General features: G+C 41.5%; 1 protein-coding gene and 1 pseudogene across 1 annotated transcript in view; one reads left to right on the top strand and one right to left on the bottom strand.

Moving 5' to 3' along the window:
* GNA14 (G protein subunit alpha 14) overlaps positions 1-15,858 on the bottom strand; it is a 223,004-nt gene that overhangs the window by 172,476 nt on the left and 34,670 nt on the right. The window lies entirely within an intron of this gene.
* Positions 13,428-13,805, top strand: LOC104663316 (annotated as a pseudogene).

The raw sequence follows: 15,858 nt of genomic DNA, 5'->3' as shown, positions 1-15,858 counted from the left end.
AGTAAAATTTTCTATTAAAAAACTTTTAGGCCAGGCATGGTGGCTCACACCTATAATCCAACCCAGCACTTTGGGAGGCTGAGGTGAGCAGATCACTTGAGGTCAGGAGTTCAAGACCAGCCTGGCCAACATGGTGAAACTCTGTCTCCACAAAAAAATACAAAAATTAGCTGGGCGTGGTGGTGTGTGCCCGTAATCCCAGCTACTTGGGAGGCTGAGACAGGAGAATCACTTGAACCTGGGAGGTGGAGGTTGCAGTGAGCAGAGATTATGCCACTGCACTTCAGCCTGGGCAACAGAGCAAGACTCCATCTCAAAAACAACAACAGAAAAAGCAAAAAACGTTTTTGTCAACGTATGGAACCTCTTTCCTTTCATCTATACTAAAACCTGGCTGGTATATTCCTTAGTCCATTTAGACTTTTTGTGCTAATTTGGCAATAAATTATGGGGTTGGACAAAGAACTCTATTACTTTTTGGGACTCTATCACCCAAAAAGTTTGGAGCTCACACAGGTATACTTCTGACTGAGCACTCTTTGTATTCCCACACCTAGGGAAGAATGGGGTACACTAGACAAATATTTGTCAATTGAATGAACAAATAGAAATTCAATTTTTCATTCCAGGTCCAGCTCCAAATCCACTCCCATGAAGACTTCTCTAATCACCAAAGTCTGCGGTGATTTCTGACCCTTCATGTAGTTTATCGCATTATGTATTTCTCTCTCCAGTTATAAATTACCTCCTCAGAACTGGTTTGGGGTACTCCTTTGTATCTCTTACAGCACCTGGTATTCTGCCTCAAAGACAGTGCTCTCTGCTCATGAACACATCAGACAAAACATAAAATGCAAATTTCCCTCAAATCCAGAAAAGCAGAGGATTTACTAGCATATATCTGGAGATTCCCATTGCTCCGGAAGCTCAAGTAAAAAGCGGGGAACTAGGGCCAAGCCATTCTTCACAGAGTTCTTAGTAATTCCTGATCTAACCATGACTGGAAGGCAAAATAGCAGCTGGGTTCTGGGAAAAGAGCCAAGAGGGCACAGTCCTTCCAGCTGTCTACACTCCTATCGCCTGCTTTAATGAGTCGTCTTTAGGAGCCCCCTAATTAAGGGAAAAGCACCATGGTAAGTACTAAGTTTGATTGACCAGTTCATCCAATACCATGATCCAGTCATTATTTATTTGTTGAGCACCTATTATGTCTAAATAATAAACCATGAGCTGGAGATATAAACAAGAACACCACTGCCTCTGATCTCAGAGGATTACAGGACATCGGGGTAGACTGACATGTAAATATTAAACAATGTAAGAAATATGAAAATATATAAACACTCTACTACAAGCATTCAGAGAGGGAAATAACTTACTCACTTGAAAGGGCCAGGAAATTTTTCAGAGTAATTGAAATTAGAGTTAAGTTTTGCAAAAGGAATGGGATTTTTTACCAGATGTAAAGTAAGGAAACAGTACCCTAGACGATGACGATAACATTGGCAACATAATAGCATGGCTGGAACAAGCACTGCTGTTAACATCTTTGTTGTTTGAATTTATTCATCAAGTTATTAGGTCATTCGGTAAAATAAAGACCCTGGAAGAAAAAGCCACAGAATGGAGAATTTTTGAATAGGGGGAAGGAGAATGGCAAGGCACCTCTGCTGGGATTCTGAGCATCCCTGTAAGGGACAATGGGCCGTTCATGCTACACAGAGGGTAGTAAGTGAGGACTGAACCCGGCCCAGTGGATTTATTCTGAGCAGTAACCTTTTTCCAGTTCCCACAAAGGGAATATGAAAGCTCATTGTGACTTTGTCAGTAAACAATTTGATAGTCATACAGAAAACAGGGCTGAGTAGAGGCAAATGCTGCTTTTGTAATTTAGAATAAGCATGTGCCAGGCCCAGGGAGCCTGCATGATCTGCTTCCAGGAATGGCTTGGTCAAGTACAGATGCATTGGGACGGTGTGCTGGGCAGTGCACTGACATGCCATTGGGCCTTCTTCAATCTATGACATTTCTCCTAGTGAGACGTCCCTTCTGTTCTCTATCATACCAAGTTACCCTGAGGTTTAAGATTATAGGTGTCCCTCTCCCAGGACGAGGTGGCTAGTGACAGGAATAATGACAGTTAAATTCTAAAATCCAGCAAAACAAAAAATTGTAACTATAGAGTATGCACTGACATCATAAAGTATCTCAATTTTAAAAGCAAGGTAACAATATTTCCTTTTTCGATTAAAAGTCAGCTATCTGCATGTATAATTAACTTGATTTAGCCGTTCCACAATGCACACATACTTTATAACATCATGTTGCATACCACATGTGTGATTTTTGTCAACTAAAATAAATTAATAACAAAAGCCAGCTATAAACAGTCATGAATGTCCTTGTTTGGGGGCCTTTTCACAACTCTCTGGTTAAAAATGTTTTGGAGGCCCAGATTTGATTCTGATATCTGAACTCTGCATCTACCTAGCGCAGTTAAAGGAGAGAGGAAAGCCGAAGTACACCCCTTTTCTTCCGTGCAATTTGCACCAGTAATTTTTTTTCCCAAATCAGCTATTTTTAAAGACAGCCACGTCCCTATTTTGACAATAGAGCTCAAGCATTCTTATCAAGAAAGAGTTTTCATCAGCAAAGACAATTTTTTAAACCATTTTTTCTGGTGAAACTGTGAGAGCAACTGATTTCTCCTTTAACTGCTACCTGGAGTACACAGGTATGAATGAGTATTCTCCTTGGCACAGGCGGGAAACTTGTAGTCTCTAATCTTTCCTGCACAGACCCAAAAGATACAAACTCTCTAATGTGTGTCACATGGCACCCCAGGGTTGGTAAAACCACACTTGGTCAGTTTCCTTTAAGAAACTAAGGGTAGTCCAGAGAGCAAGACGAGGAATGAGAGTGTGAAAAACAGATTACGGCCGGGTGCAGTGGCTCATGCCTGTAATCCCAGCACTTTGGGAGGCTGAGTTGGGTGGATCACCTGAGGTCAGGAGTTCAAGACCAGCCTGGCCAACATGGTGAAACACCATCTCTACTAAAAATACAAAAATTAGCAGGGCGTGGTGGCGTGTGCTTGTAATCCCAGCTACTGGGGAGGTTGAGGCAGGAAAATTCCTTGAACCCGGGAGGCAGAGGTTGCAGTGAGCCAAGATCGCGCCATTGCACTTCAGCCTGGGCGACAAAAGCGAAACTCCATCTCAAAAACAAAAACAAAAAACAACAACAAACAGATTAGGAGTGAAGAAAATGATAGACATAGGACGCACATAAGGAAAGGGTGTTCGGAGAATATCCGACGCGCCTGCGCACTGGGAAAAAGGGGGGTGGAGCTACAGGAAGTTCGTGCCTTGGGCAGGGGGAGGAGCCTGGGCGCTTCAGCTTGTGTGTGGTGGTCTGGTACTCAATCTGTGAGGTGGGAACCCATCGGCAGGAACCCCTCCTGCTTTGCTGAGAGGATTTTTGTTTTTTGTTTTTTTATTTTTTCCTTTTGCCCAATAAATTCCATTCCCCTCACCCTTCAATGTGCCTGCGTGCCTAACTTTTCCTGGTCGTGACACAAAAACCCAGATTTAGCTGAGCTAAGGAGCAAAAAAATCTAGTGTTCTTTGGCCAGGAAAGAGAAGTGAAAGAAATAATCTCTTACTCAAGATTAATCAGACACTAACATCAGCGTTCACAGACAAAAGCCTCATTTACGCTAACAGAACACATGTTATTTGTTTTTTGTTTGTTTGTTTTTGAGACAGAGTCTCGTTCTGTTGCCCAGGCTGGAGTGCAGTGGCGCGATCTCCGCTCACTACAAGCTCCGCCTCCCGGGTTCCCGCCATTCTCCTGCCTCAGCCTCCCGAGTAGCTGGGACTACAGGCCCCCGCCACCACATCCGGCTAATTTTTTGTATTTTTAGTAGAGACGGGGTTTCACCATGTTGGCCAAGATCGTCTGGATCTCCTGACCTTGTGATCTGCCCGCCTCAGCCTCCCAAAGTGCTGGGATTACAGGCGTGAGAGCCTCCACACCTGGCCGAACACACGTTCTTTGAATAAAGCTCTCTGACCTTATATGTTTTAGGAATGAAGAGTTCCAGTATTTTCATATTGGGAAAACAATGCATATTTGTGTAACAATAGAAATTCTATTCTTTCTACTCTACATAGAAAGAGACATCATTTGCAGGAGTAGGTAGCTCTTCTGAAAGAGGAAATGTAATGAAAATCAAGTGAGTTTAGGAAGAGCAGTAAAATAATTTCCTAATTAGTCATTAAACCCTAGTAGCTCACCAAAGTGACCTATTGAAGAAAGAATACATAAGCCACCTTGTTGTCTGGGACAACATAGGTCCTGCGCAGTCCCATCTGATGGAAGCCCGCTGGTGCCTGGCTCCTAGTTGGAAAGGTTTCATTCATTGGATGATACTGTTTGTCTCTTAAGCTCTCCACTCTTGGTAACAATGTTTTACTTCAATGCTCTCCTGGGCCACCAATGGGTCTGCTTTTTCCCAGTGACTCATCTATCAGGGGATGCAAACTGATAGCCAATTAAACCTAATCTCCAGACAGATTGTGCTCAGTCCTGCATGTTTTAGAATTGTTTGATTCTGAGCATTTTTCAACAGGCCACGTGCTCTCTGGCTTGCCTTAGTCACCATTGGTCCTCATTGTCCTCACACATATGTCTTCCCTGCCTGATCCTGTTTATATTTGAAACTGGCCTCTTGCACCAAGAATGATATTGCCAGAATGAATAAATGAGTACTGTGTTTGATTGCTGACTGCCGTAAAGCTTGAATTATGCTCATAGCCTTTATATTTCACTGAGGTTCAAGTTTCCATCTTTTAAAAAGACATTGGAATCACTATCCATGAATTCAGAGGTGAATTATCTGAAACTCCTCCCCACTATAGACTAAATTCTTTTCCCAAGATGAACAAAACAAATAGTAATAACTCGTTCACCATTTTCTGACCCCATAGCAAATGCAACTAACTACCAATGGGTTTCAATTAATGGTGTAAAAGAGAATCCTACAATTATTTAACCAACCAATTCTGTGCCTTATATAGATGTTATTCTGTTCACTAGAATATTACCTGCTAGCCCTCCTGACTCGCCCCTGGGAAAGACCTCGTTCGTAACATCAGATCTCTGGGTCATTCTCTCCAGCCTGTAGCATTCTCCTCTCTCCTCCTCTCCAGCATAGACCATGGCTTTTCCACACTTCACTTACAAGGTAACCTTGTTCCTCATGGGATTCGCCTTCCCTTTGTTCTCCTTTATTACCTTTGTATTTATGTTTTTTTTTTCTTCACACTCAAAGTACACCCACAACTTTCCCAATTTAAGAAACTTTATCAGGGCCAGCCTCATGGGCATGTGGTCTGTGCAACTGCACAGAACTTCATGCCTTGAAGGGCCCTGTGCTTTAACGCTCTGCTGTTACTATTTTGAAATTCTCCATAACTTTTGCCCAAGGACCCTACATTTTCATTTTGCAGTGGCCCCGCAAAGTATGTAGCCTGTGCTGTACACATTTAATCTGCCACCCAACTCATAGATGCCCTAGATTACATTTCCTTGGTGCCAACTCTTTATTGCCTTTTTTAAAGTAGGGCAAACATCTGGTTGTACCAGGCTTCCAACAAATCAGTGGCTCCCCAAGTTTGGCCCACAAAGCTCTTCATACAGTTGGCTGGCTCATAATGATGACTGTTGCATATTCTTCTTTCATGAACAATTATGTTTATATTAAAACCAGAGATCATCTCCTACTGTTCCAAAACCAATGCCCTTTCTCTGAGCCATTGTGATAGCTTTTGTGTGTGAAATGTTTGGTCTCATGGCTGTAAATGCCTAAGAGCCACTGATGCAAACCTCCCAACCACACCTACTTGTTTTATCTGGCATCAAGGGTCAGGAGGAGCTCAAGTTCCAGGTTAAACAGAGAAGAGGAACCCAAGGGCAGCCAGCAGTGTGTTAGGGGAGTCAAAACCTCCAAGAAGCTGGGCGTGGTGACTCACGCCTGTAATCCCAGCACTTTGGGAGGCCGAGTCGGGCAGATCACGAGGTCAGGAGATTGAGACCATCCTGGCTATGCTGAAACCCCATCTCTACTAAAAATACAAAAAATAATTAGCCAGGCGTGGTGGCGGGCGCCTATAGTCCCAGCTACTAAGGAGGCTCAGGTGGGAGAATGGCGTGAACCCAGAAGGTGGAGCTTGCAGTGAGCCAAGATTGCACCACTGCACTACAGCCTCAGAGACAGAGGGAGACTCCATTTCAAAAAAAAAAAAAAACCACTTCTGAGAAAAATCTAGAGAGTCACTATCACTCATTACGTCTGGAACATTTCTTTTAATACGGTAATAAATATTTTAGAGCGTAATGTAAAATTCCCACAAAGTTTTGTAAATGTAAGACTTCAAAATACAAAAAATTTGCCAGGCATGGTGGCGGGCGCCTATATTCCCAGCTACTCAGGAGGCTGAGACAGGAGAATAGCATGAACCTGGGAGGCGGAGCTTGAAGTGAGCCCAGATGGCGCCACTGCACTCCAGCCTGGGCGACAGAGGGAGACTTCATCTCAAAAAAAAAAAAGACTTTAGAGCTATTTCATCTGACATGTCATTGCTTGAGCTCCTGCCCACATGTTCCTCTTTCATCCTTCTCTGCTACTAAAAACACTTCAGTCAACAAGTTTTCAATGCTCTGTTCTGCTACACCCCAAATCACAGCCAAATAAGACAAGGTCTCATAGACTGACAGTCCTATGCTCTGTATTTAGGGAAAATCAACTATCTGGTTGAGATGGAAGTTCCCAGAACCTATAAAAATGTCAAGCGTCAAAGGCTGAGGTTGAGTCTCTCTCACTTTGGTAAAGCCCTAAGTGGAAGTCTGAAGTCAGCAGAATAGGGTGGGATTCAGTGTTTGTCATGTTCCTTACACATGCTGTCACTAATCCTCTGAGTGAACCTGGCCACGTGGGCAATGGACAGGTTGGTCACTCAAGTCCACATTTCCATGGATACTGTCTGAAAACACAGTAAGATAAACTCCTCTGGCTGGCTTCTCATTGCTAAGCACCTGGTAATCCTGACCATCCACCTTTCAGTCCTTACCAAGGAAGCAGAATGACATGGAAGCAAAATCACATAATCCAGAGCCCAGAGGCCCGAGATCAACTCATGGCTCCACCATTGGCTCAATGTGTCTGCGTTTCTGCACATGTAAAACAGAAACAATACCTGACCACCTACGCGGTTGTTGTAAGGACCAAACTAAATAGACAGAACACTATGTAAAACCCGAGATGCTACCAATGATTCTATCATTCTTTCTCCTTTGCTCACTGATTCAGCATCCCCCAACATTCTATCCTCTGATGGATGAGGCGAAAATACATCTTTGAGTTTCCACTTTTTCTTACCGCCCTCGTGCCATCTCACAGAAATTCATTCAACATTTCATGAGCACTGCTAGCAAACTCTTTGCCTTCATGTTCTGGACACATGGTTTAAATGTCACTGTAACTTGGTATTTAACCCTCTAAAAAGTATCTAAATACCTCAACATGAACTTTTTCATTAAAAGATTTAAATCTATAAATCCAGCTGAGCTGTGGTGAATAAGGGAAGCAGTGCTCCTTTATTGTCCACACATTTGCCAAAGTTTCTGTGGGAAAGAGCTCATCCTGGACCTCACGTCTTGATCAGAGATGACCAATCCTTGGGTGAAAGATGCAAACACGGGCTCTTTACTTCAACCCCTAAGTGCTTGGAATAAGATTTCTATACAGAGATGACATCCCAGCCACCCCGGTGATGGGGTTCAGGATGTGCTACCCTACAATATGGCATGTTGGCATTTGAGAAAATGACAGAGGCAGGAAGGTCACTCTCACCTTCCTCCCACCTTTCTCCCTTAAACAAGTCATACAACCTGGGAAAGATTTCCTGACCCTCCTCTAAACCAGGTCATAAGACCTTCACGTGAAAGGATAAAGAAAATGTGGTACATTAACACAGTGAAATACTATTCAGTCTTTAAAAAGAAGGAAATCCTGTCATCTGTGACAACATGGATGAGCCAGGAGGACTTCATGTTAAGTGAAATAAGCCAGGCACAGAAAGAGAAATACAGCTGACAAAGACCTATCCAATTAGAAAGGAGACCAGTATTACAGGCCAGAAACTGCCCTGAGCTGAAAGTCAAAGAACCTTGGATCTAGTACTGAATCTTCTCTAGTTAGCAAGTTTCTTCCCTTAGTCTGTGACCTCAGCTTGAAATTATGAAGTTGAATTCTATGATTTCTAAATTCCTTTTGAGTTCTAAGATCCTATTATAAACAGCATTGTTTTTCCACTCCAAAACAAAACTAGATAAGAGACTATCCATTGGCAGAGAGTAATTCCCGATAAGTTTAATATATTCTGTTGAGAGATATCTCCCTTTCCTGTTAATGGAGGGAAAAAATTCAAACAATGAAGTGATTCAGGAAATGTTTACCAGAGCAAGATGAACTAGATTCTTAGGTGGGCAGCTGTGAAATGAAACAAACATTTTAAGTGCCTTATTACTCTAGCAGAAGGAAGAAAACTATTCTGTCCTTTTAAAGCCCTGACCCAGGAGAAATTATCAGCAATTAAAAGTTATTGTTTTCCAAAAAGGAAAGAAAAAAGCTATCTCCTACCAAAAAATAAATTCTAAGAAGGTTATGTTTCCAGTTACTAGGATAATAAACCTCATTTTTACTCCTTCTTTCTCATCTTTTAAATGTATTTCCAAATCTCCTTAAAGTCAAGCAACATTTCTCCCTACAAACTCATTAAGTTGGTTGTTATTTTTGGAATTAGGTAATGAATATTGTCCTATGATTATACAAAACCAGAATCTCGCCCTCTAGGATTCTTCTTCATTAACATGCATAGTCCTGTCTTTTCAGGAGGTGAATGGCCATTATCACCAGAACAAGTAAAAGGAATATTGAAACTGAAGCCTCTGTTTTCAGATGCTATGTCTCATGCATACTGGTACACTCAGTGCAACTTATCAAAGGCTCAGCAGGGAATTCTTTCTTGAATGCTGCCACCAAATGGGTTGTAAAAGTTTTCATTATTTGGGGTTCCTGGGGAAGCAGTTTTATGGGTAAATGTGAAAGGAAAAAATGCTGTAAGGCCCAACATCTTCAACCGCCTTAAACTTTCTGTTATGAACAGAATGTTTATGTCCCTCCCGAAGGTCATGTGTTGAAGCCCTAACCCATAATGCAATGGTATAAGACGGTGAGGCCTTTGGGAGGTAAGAAGGTTTAGATGAGGTCATGAGGATGCAGCCCCCATGTTGGGATTTCTCTTCTTATAATAGGAAGAGACACCAGAATTTCTCTCTGCCATGTGAGGACACAGTAAAATGCAGGCAATGCAAGCCAGGGAGAGGGCTCTCACCAGAACCCAGAACCTGAATATGGTGGCACTCTGCTCTCAGACTTCCCAGCCTCTGAAACTGTAAGAAATAAGTGCTTGTTATTTAAGCCACGCAGTCTATGGTATTCTGTTACAAGCAGCCCAAGCCGATGAAGACATTTTTCTCTTCTTATCTGTAAAATAATGGATTTGCACAGAATGATTTGAGATTTTCTGGGAGCTTCAACAGTCTGTAATAATAAATAGAACAGTTACCATAGAATTAGAGTAAGAGAATTTCAAGTTAATCACTGGCTCACACAGACAAGAGATGCCAAGTGACATGCTGAGAAGGCATATGTAAGAAATCAGAGTTAAGTGATTGCTGATGAATCCTAAAAGCAGAAGCCACCATAAGTCAGTACGCAGGAAGAGAGGCTTGATGGAACCACTGTTTGAGTCAGATGATTCAAGTGTGTATGGGAGTTGGAGTGGCTGTAGGAAGGTTCTCAAGGAGGGCATGCTAGGTCTAACATTATATGTGTCTTATGCAGATAACTTTCATCTGCATTTCACACAGCTGAACACTGATGAAATAAAGGCTGTAATACCAAAAAGGTTTCCAAGGGAACCAACTCTAAGAACTTTGCAAACTTTTTAAAGTGCTGAATGTCTTTTCAGTACCTGCTTGCTGCTCTGTATTTGCTTATTAGGGCTGGGTGGCTTAACAACAGAAATTTATTTCTCACAGTTCTGAAGGCTAGTAAGTCCAAGATCAAGATTTTGGCCAGTTTAGTTCCTGGTTAGGGCCTGATTCCTGGCTTGCAGGAACTCGCCTTCTTACTGTGTCCTCACAAGGTGGAGAGAGAGAAGAAAATAACTCTAGTGTCTTTTCTCATAAGGGTGCTAATCTCATTGGACCAGGACCCCACCCTCCTGACCTCACTTAACCCTAATTACTTCCTAAAAGCCCCATCTCCTAACATCACATTGAGGGTTAAGGCTTCAAAACATCTGAATTTGGGGTAGGGGGAACATTCAGGCCGTAATATTTCCCACCTGGGCTCCCAAAATTCATGTCCATCTTGAATGCAAAGGTGGTGGGGCTCTCACAAAAAGCCTTGGGACCGCCCCAGAGCCAAAGGCGTGATACTGCTACCTTAATGGGGTCAGAAGGCAGAGTACTGAACCAAAGAAGATTATTCTCAAGCCTTAGCATCTAATCAAATTTTCTTTGCTAGGTTTTGGACTTGCTTGGAACATGTCATCTCTTTTTTTCTTTTTGATTTCTCCCTTTTAGAATATCTATATAACCTATGCCTGCATCATCAATGGATTTTGAATGTGCATAATTTGTCTGGTTTCACAGGTTCACAGGCTCACATATGGAGAGGAATTTTGCTTCCGGATGAATCGTACCTTGCGTATCACCCATACCTAATTTAGATGATATTTAGATGAGACTTTGGAGTTAAATCTGGAATGAGTTCTTCTCTGTGAGAGCCCAGTCTCCTGGCTCTCCGGAAAGGCCCACCCTGTGTGATTCTCTAAGGGAGAACAAAGTCATGGGCAGAGGCACCCTGGCCTGCAAAAACTAGAAAGGCAACCCCACCCTTTGAAACAGAGGAGGAACCAGCCCTGCCCCCTGGACCTGTGGCAACAGTGGCAGCTCTGATGGTCTCCAAATTGCCTTTGCGATTAGTCTTCCCTTTTCTTGAAAAATAAAGCATGTTCACAGCCAAATGGCCCTATCATCCTATCCTGTCCTGATAACGTAAGCCCAACATCCTACTTTTTTTTTTTTTTTTTTGCTTTTCTAATAATTTTATTTTTTAATTTTTTTTCTAATTTTGTTACTTTAATTTCCCACAGCACCTTGGCGCTGGCCCAATATCCTTCTTTCAGTCACTCCTGTTTATTTCTGCCCCCTTTAGTCCCACCTGGCAACATTTCTATTGTTATAATCCCATCTCTATTCCTGGCTTCGGTTGAGATAGCTGATTAAATCCTTCATTCACATCCATACTATCTCCGTATCAAACAGTGTTCAGACACACCCTTAGTGTTCTCTTCAGAATAATCTTTCTCATTCTTTGCAATACGGGTAGCCTGAGAATTTTCCAAGCCTTCAAGTTCTGGATCCTTTTTGCATAGGAATTCCTTCTTAAATTCATTTCTTTCTTCTCCATTTCACTAGAAGCAGTCAGGAAGAACCAAGGTACTCCTTCGATACTTTGCTTAGACATTTCCTCAGCTAAATATCAACTTCACTTCTTGCACTGGAACACAAACACAGTGCAATCTGGTGCTTTGTCACTTTACAATAAAATAGCAGTTTCCTCCAGTTTCTAATAACCTGTTTCTCATTTCCTTCTGAGAACTCACCAGAACCGCTTTTAATGTCCATATTTCTACCAACATTCCATTCATGATGACTTATGTATTCTCTACAAAGATGGTGGTTTTCTCTCCAGCTCTTCCCTTTTCTTTCCAAGCCCTCACCAAAATTGCCTTTAACATCCATATTTCTAGCATGCACCTCAAAATTCTTCCATCCTCAACCCATTATCCAGTTCCAAAGCCACTTCCACATTTTTAGATATTTGCTTACAGCAGCAAAGAGCCTTGGTACCAAAGTAAAATACTCCTAACAAAATACCAGTCTAGGTGTCTTAGACAACAGAAATTTACTTCCCACAGTTTGTAGGCTGAGAAGTCCAAGATCAAGGTGCTGGTTGATTTGATTCCTGGTGAGAAAACACATCCTGATTTTTCAGGCAGCCATCATGCCTTCTTGCTGTATCCTCTGTTGGGGTTCGGAAAGAAAATCCTCCAACTATGGCTCTTTGGCATGCTGAGTGCTTTGAACAAATGAAATTTAAAAGCCTCACAACCAAAGTTTCTCTCTGATCTTCTCCTGATCCAGCCCACCAACACTTCTTTCCTTTTTGAAATGCAAGGAGGTTCATGTACCTGACCAAGGGAAGATTTTCCAAAAGGATTACAATTGTCTTGATCCACCTCTTTAGGAATCTCAAACAACCAGGGAAGATTAATCACTGCAGAAGATATTAAAAGTCAACACCACACCCAGACTGGCTATCATCTATTCCTTCTGGAGGCTGCTCCAAAACAACTTTTGTTACCTGAAAGGCTTCATCTGAATAATAACACAAACTTTGTTTACAGTTTAGCTCCACCCCTCGCCTTCCCAGAGGAACTTTGTCCTAAGCTGTTGTCTGTTCTTTGGATTCATTTATTTCATTTATTTCCCCTAAAAATCATGTACTCTTTCTCTAAAATTATCTACATCCCCCACCTCCTTCTCCCCTACAGAGTATTTAAACTTTAGCCTTCTGGCTCTTCTTTGAGTTTCCTATTTTGTGTGGCTCCTGTGTGCTTGCACACTAACAAACATGTTTGCCTTTTCTCTTGTTAATGTGTCTATTGTCAGTTTGTTTTACAGAATCAAATTATTAAATCTTCATGGGGTGGAAAGCTCCTTCTGCCCCTACACCTAAATGTTGAAGACACACAGAGCAAAATCTCTGTTGTCTCTTTTTATAAGGGCACTAATTCCATTGGACCACGGCCTCATCTCCATGACTTCATCTAACCTATTTACCTCCTAAAGGCCCCACTTTCAAATATCATCACACTGAGAATTAGCATTTTAACATATACATTTTTAAGAGAGACACAAACTTTTATTCTATAATATGCATCTCTACACTCACAAACTTAAAGCTAAATAAGCCATTTATACATTAATGCCAATATCTATGAGTTTGATCAAATGATAGCAACCAAATAAGCTATTTCTGATACATATTTCTGTTATATTATAGACTAGAGCAGAGAAGAACAAGAATTACCTGTTGCAAACGTTTGTAAAATATAAGACTGGATCTCGCTTATAATGGGACAGAGAGGATTAACATAAGAATGTCGCCTTTTTGTCCGACATCTTAGCAAGTCTTTGGTGCCCGTTGCTGCTCTCCGAGCTTCGCAATGCCACCCAAGGATGACAAGAAGAAGAAGGACGCCGGAAAGTCAGCCAAGAAAGACAAAGACCCAGTGAACAAATCCGGGGGCAAGGCCAAAAAGAAGTGGTCCAAAGGCAAAGTTCGGGACAAGCTCAATAACTTAGTCTTGTTTGACAGAGCTACCTACAACAAACTCTGTAAGGAAGTTCCCAACTATAAACTTATAACCCCAGCTGTGGTCTCTGAGAGACTGAAGATTCGAGGCTCCCTGGCCAGGGCAGCCCTTCAGGAGCTCCTTAGTAAAGGACTTATCAAACTGGCTTCAAAGCACAGAGCTCAAGTAATTTACACCAGAAATACCAAGGGCGGAGATGATGCTCCAGCTGCTGGTGAAGATGCATGAATAGGTCTAACAAACCGTACATTTGGGAAAATAAAACTTTATGAAATCAAAAAAAAAAAAAAAAAGAATGTCAGCAACTTTCCCTCTCTCATTTGTGTGAAAGGGAACTCTGCTTTCACTCCTTAAGTTTTTCTCCTCCCTTGCACTTCGAAGATGCTTTTGCCCTTGCCAAATTGGGGTTTTAACAATGCAGAATGAGTAGGAGAGGAGGAGGGATAGAAAGGAAGTAAGTAGGTAAGGACATACTCTGAGACTGGATCTAGTCTGAGCTTCATTCTAGTTACATTTGTTTTACATTACCTTATTCTCAAGTGGTTTTAAGGCAGCTAGAAGACTGGTAGCCAAGATAGTGGCTATCAAGAACTAAGAAGGGTTGGAGATTTTACCTTACTTGCAAGCTCCCAAGTTAGCATGCTATGGATTCTGGTAGAAGGCATGAGACAGAGGGCTTTATTATTGGTTGCATAGAAAGTAACATGAGTATCTGCATATTTGCATCAGTTCTGCTCCAGCATCCCAAGGGAGCTACATGGGCAGGCCCAGATGGATGCCTGAATGCTCAACGGTTGTGTTATAGGAGAGGAACTCTGAACATAGGAAACTAAATATTTTATAGCGGTCAGTAAGCATGTCTGTCCTTTACTCTGGAGAAAGACATTGTCTCTGTCTTCCAAGACTGTTTGCTATCCCAATATCTTTGAAAGGAGAGTCCCCAAGAAGAACATTTAGAGCCTCACTTGCAAGACACGAGAAACGTGAGATGCACATGAGGAATTACCTCCTAACAATAGCCATGAAGGTGGAAAGCAGAGAGTTCAGAGGATAGCTGCTCACAAGAGCAAAAGAAAGACAAAGACTCACTCCTGCTCAATATCACTAACCATCAAAAGAATGCAAATCAAAACCACAGTGCGATATCACCTCATACCTGTTACAATGGCTATGATCTAAAAAAAATAAAAAATAAAAGATAACAAGTATTGGTGAGGATGTGGAGAAAAGGGAAGTCTGGTACACTGTTGGTGGCAATGTAAATGTGTATAATCTTTGTGAAAAGCAGTATGGAGGTTTCTCAAAATATTGGACTTGGCAGTTAAAATATTTAAAAATAGAACCAGTGTATGATCCAGAAATCCAACTTCTGGGTATTTATCCAAAGGCAATGAAAGCAGATCTGAATGAGATCCCTGCACTCCATGTATAATGCTCCCATTGCAGCATTATTCATAATAGCCAAGTTATGGATAAAAGTCCATTGACGGATGAATGGATAAAGAAAATGTGACATAAACATACATGAAATATTATTCAGTCTTAAAAAAGAAGGAAATCCTGCCATTTTGCACAACTGGATGGACTTGGAGGACGTTATGATAAGTAAAATAAGCCAGAGAGAAAAAGATACTCATTCCACTGGACCAGGGCCCCATCTTCATGGCATCATCTAACCTATTTACCTCCCAAAGGCCCCACCTCCAAATACCATCACATTGAGAATTGGGGTTTTAACACATAAATTTTAAGAGAGACACAAACTTTTATTCCATAATATGCTTCTCTACACTCACAAACTTAAAGCTAAATTTGAGATCTCGCTTCGAGGTGGAATCTGAAAGAGTTCAAACTCATAGAAGCAAAGAGTAGAATGGCAGTTCCAGGAGGTAGGGCAAGGGGAAAATGAGGAAGTGGCAGTTAAAGGATACAAAGTTTCAGTTACACAAGATAAATAAGTTCTGGAGACTATACAGCATGGTGCCTATAACTAACAATACTACACTGTACCCTTAAAAGTTGCTAAAAGGGTAGATCTTAGGTATGTTATCTCTAATAATAACAAAAGAGGCAGAAGGAAATTTGGAGAGGTGAAGAATGTTTTTGGCCTTGATGGTGATGATGGTTACACAGGTGTCTACTTTTCTCCAAACTTGTCTAGTTGTATTTGTTAAATATGTACAGCTTTCTATGTGTCAATCATACATGTCAATCAATAAAGTGGTTTTTAAAAAGACTCATTTATTCATGAGCTAATCTTGTGGAACATGAACTAATGCAG

The sequence above is a fragment of the Rhinopithecus roxellana genome, chromosome 16, assembly GCF_007565055.1.
Source record: "Rhinopithecus roxellana isolate Shanxi Qingling chromosome 16, ASM756505v1, whole genome shotgun sequence".
In the NCBI taxonomy this organism is placed as follows: domain Eukaryota; kingdom Metazoa; phylum Chordata; class Mammalia; order Primates; family Cercopithecidae; genus Rhinopithecus; species Rhinopithecus roxellana.
Note: the sequence above shows the minus strand (reverse complement) of the source record. Positions and strands in the feature narration are given on the sequence as shown.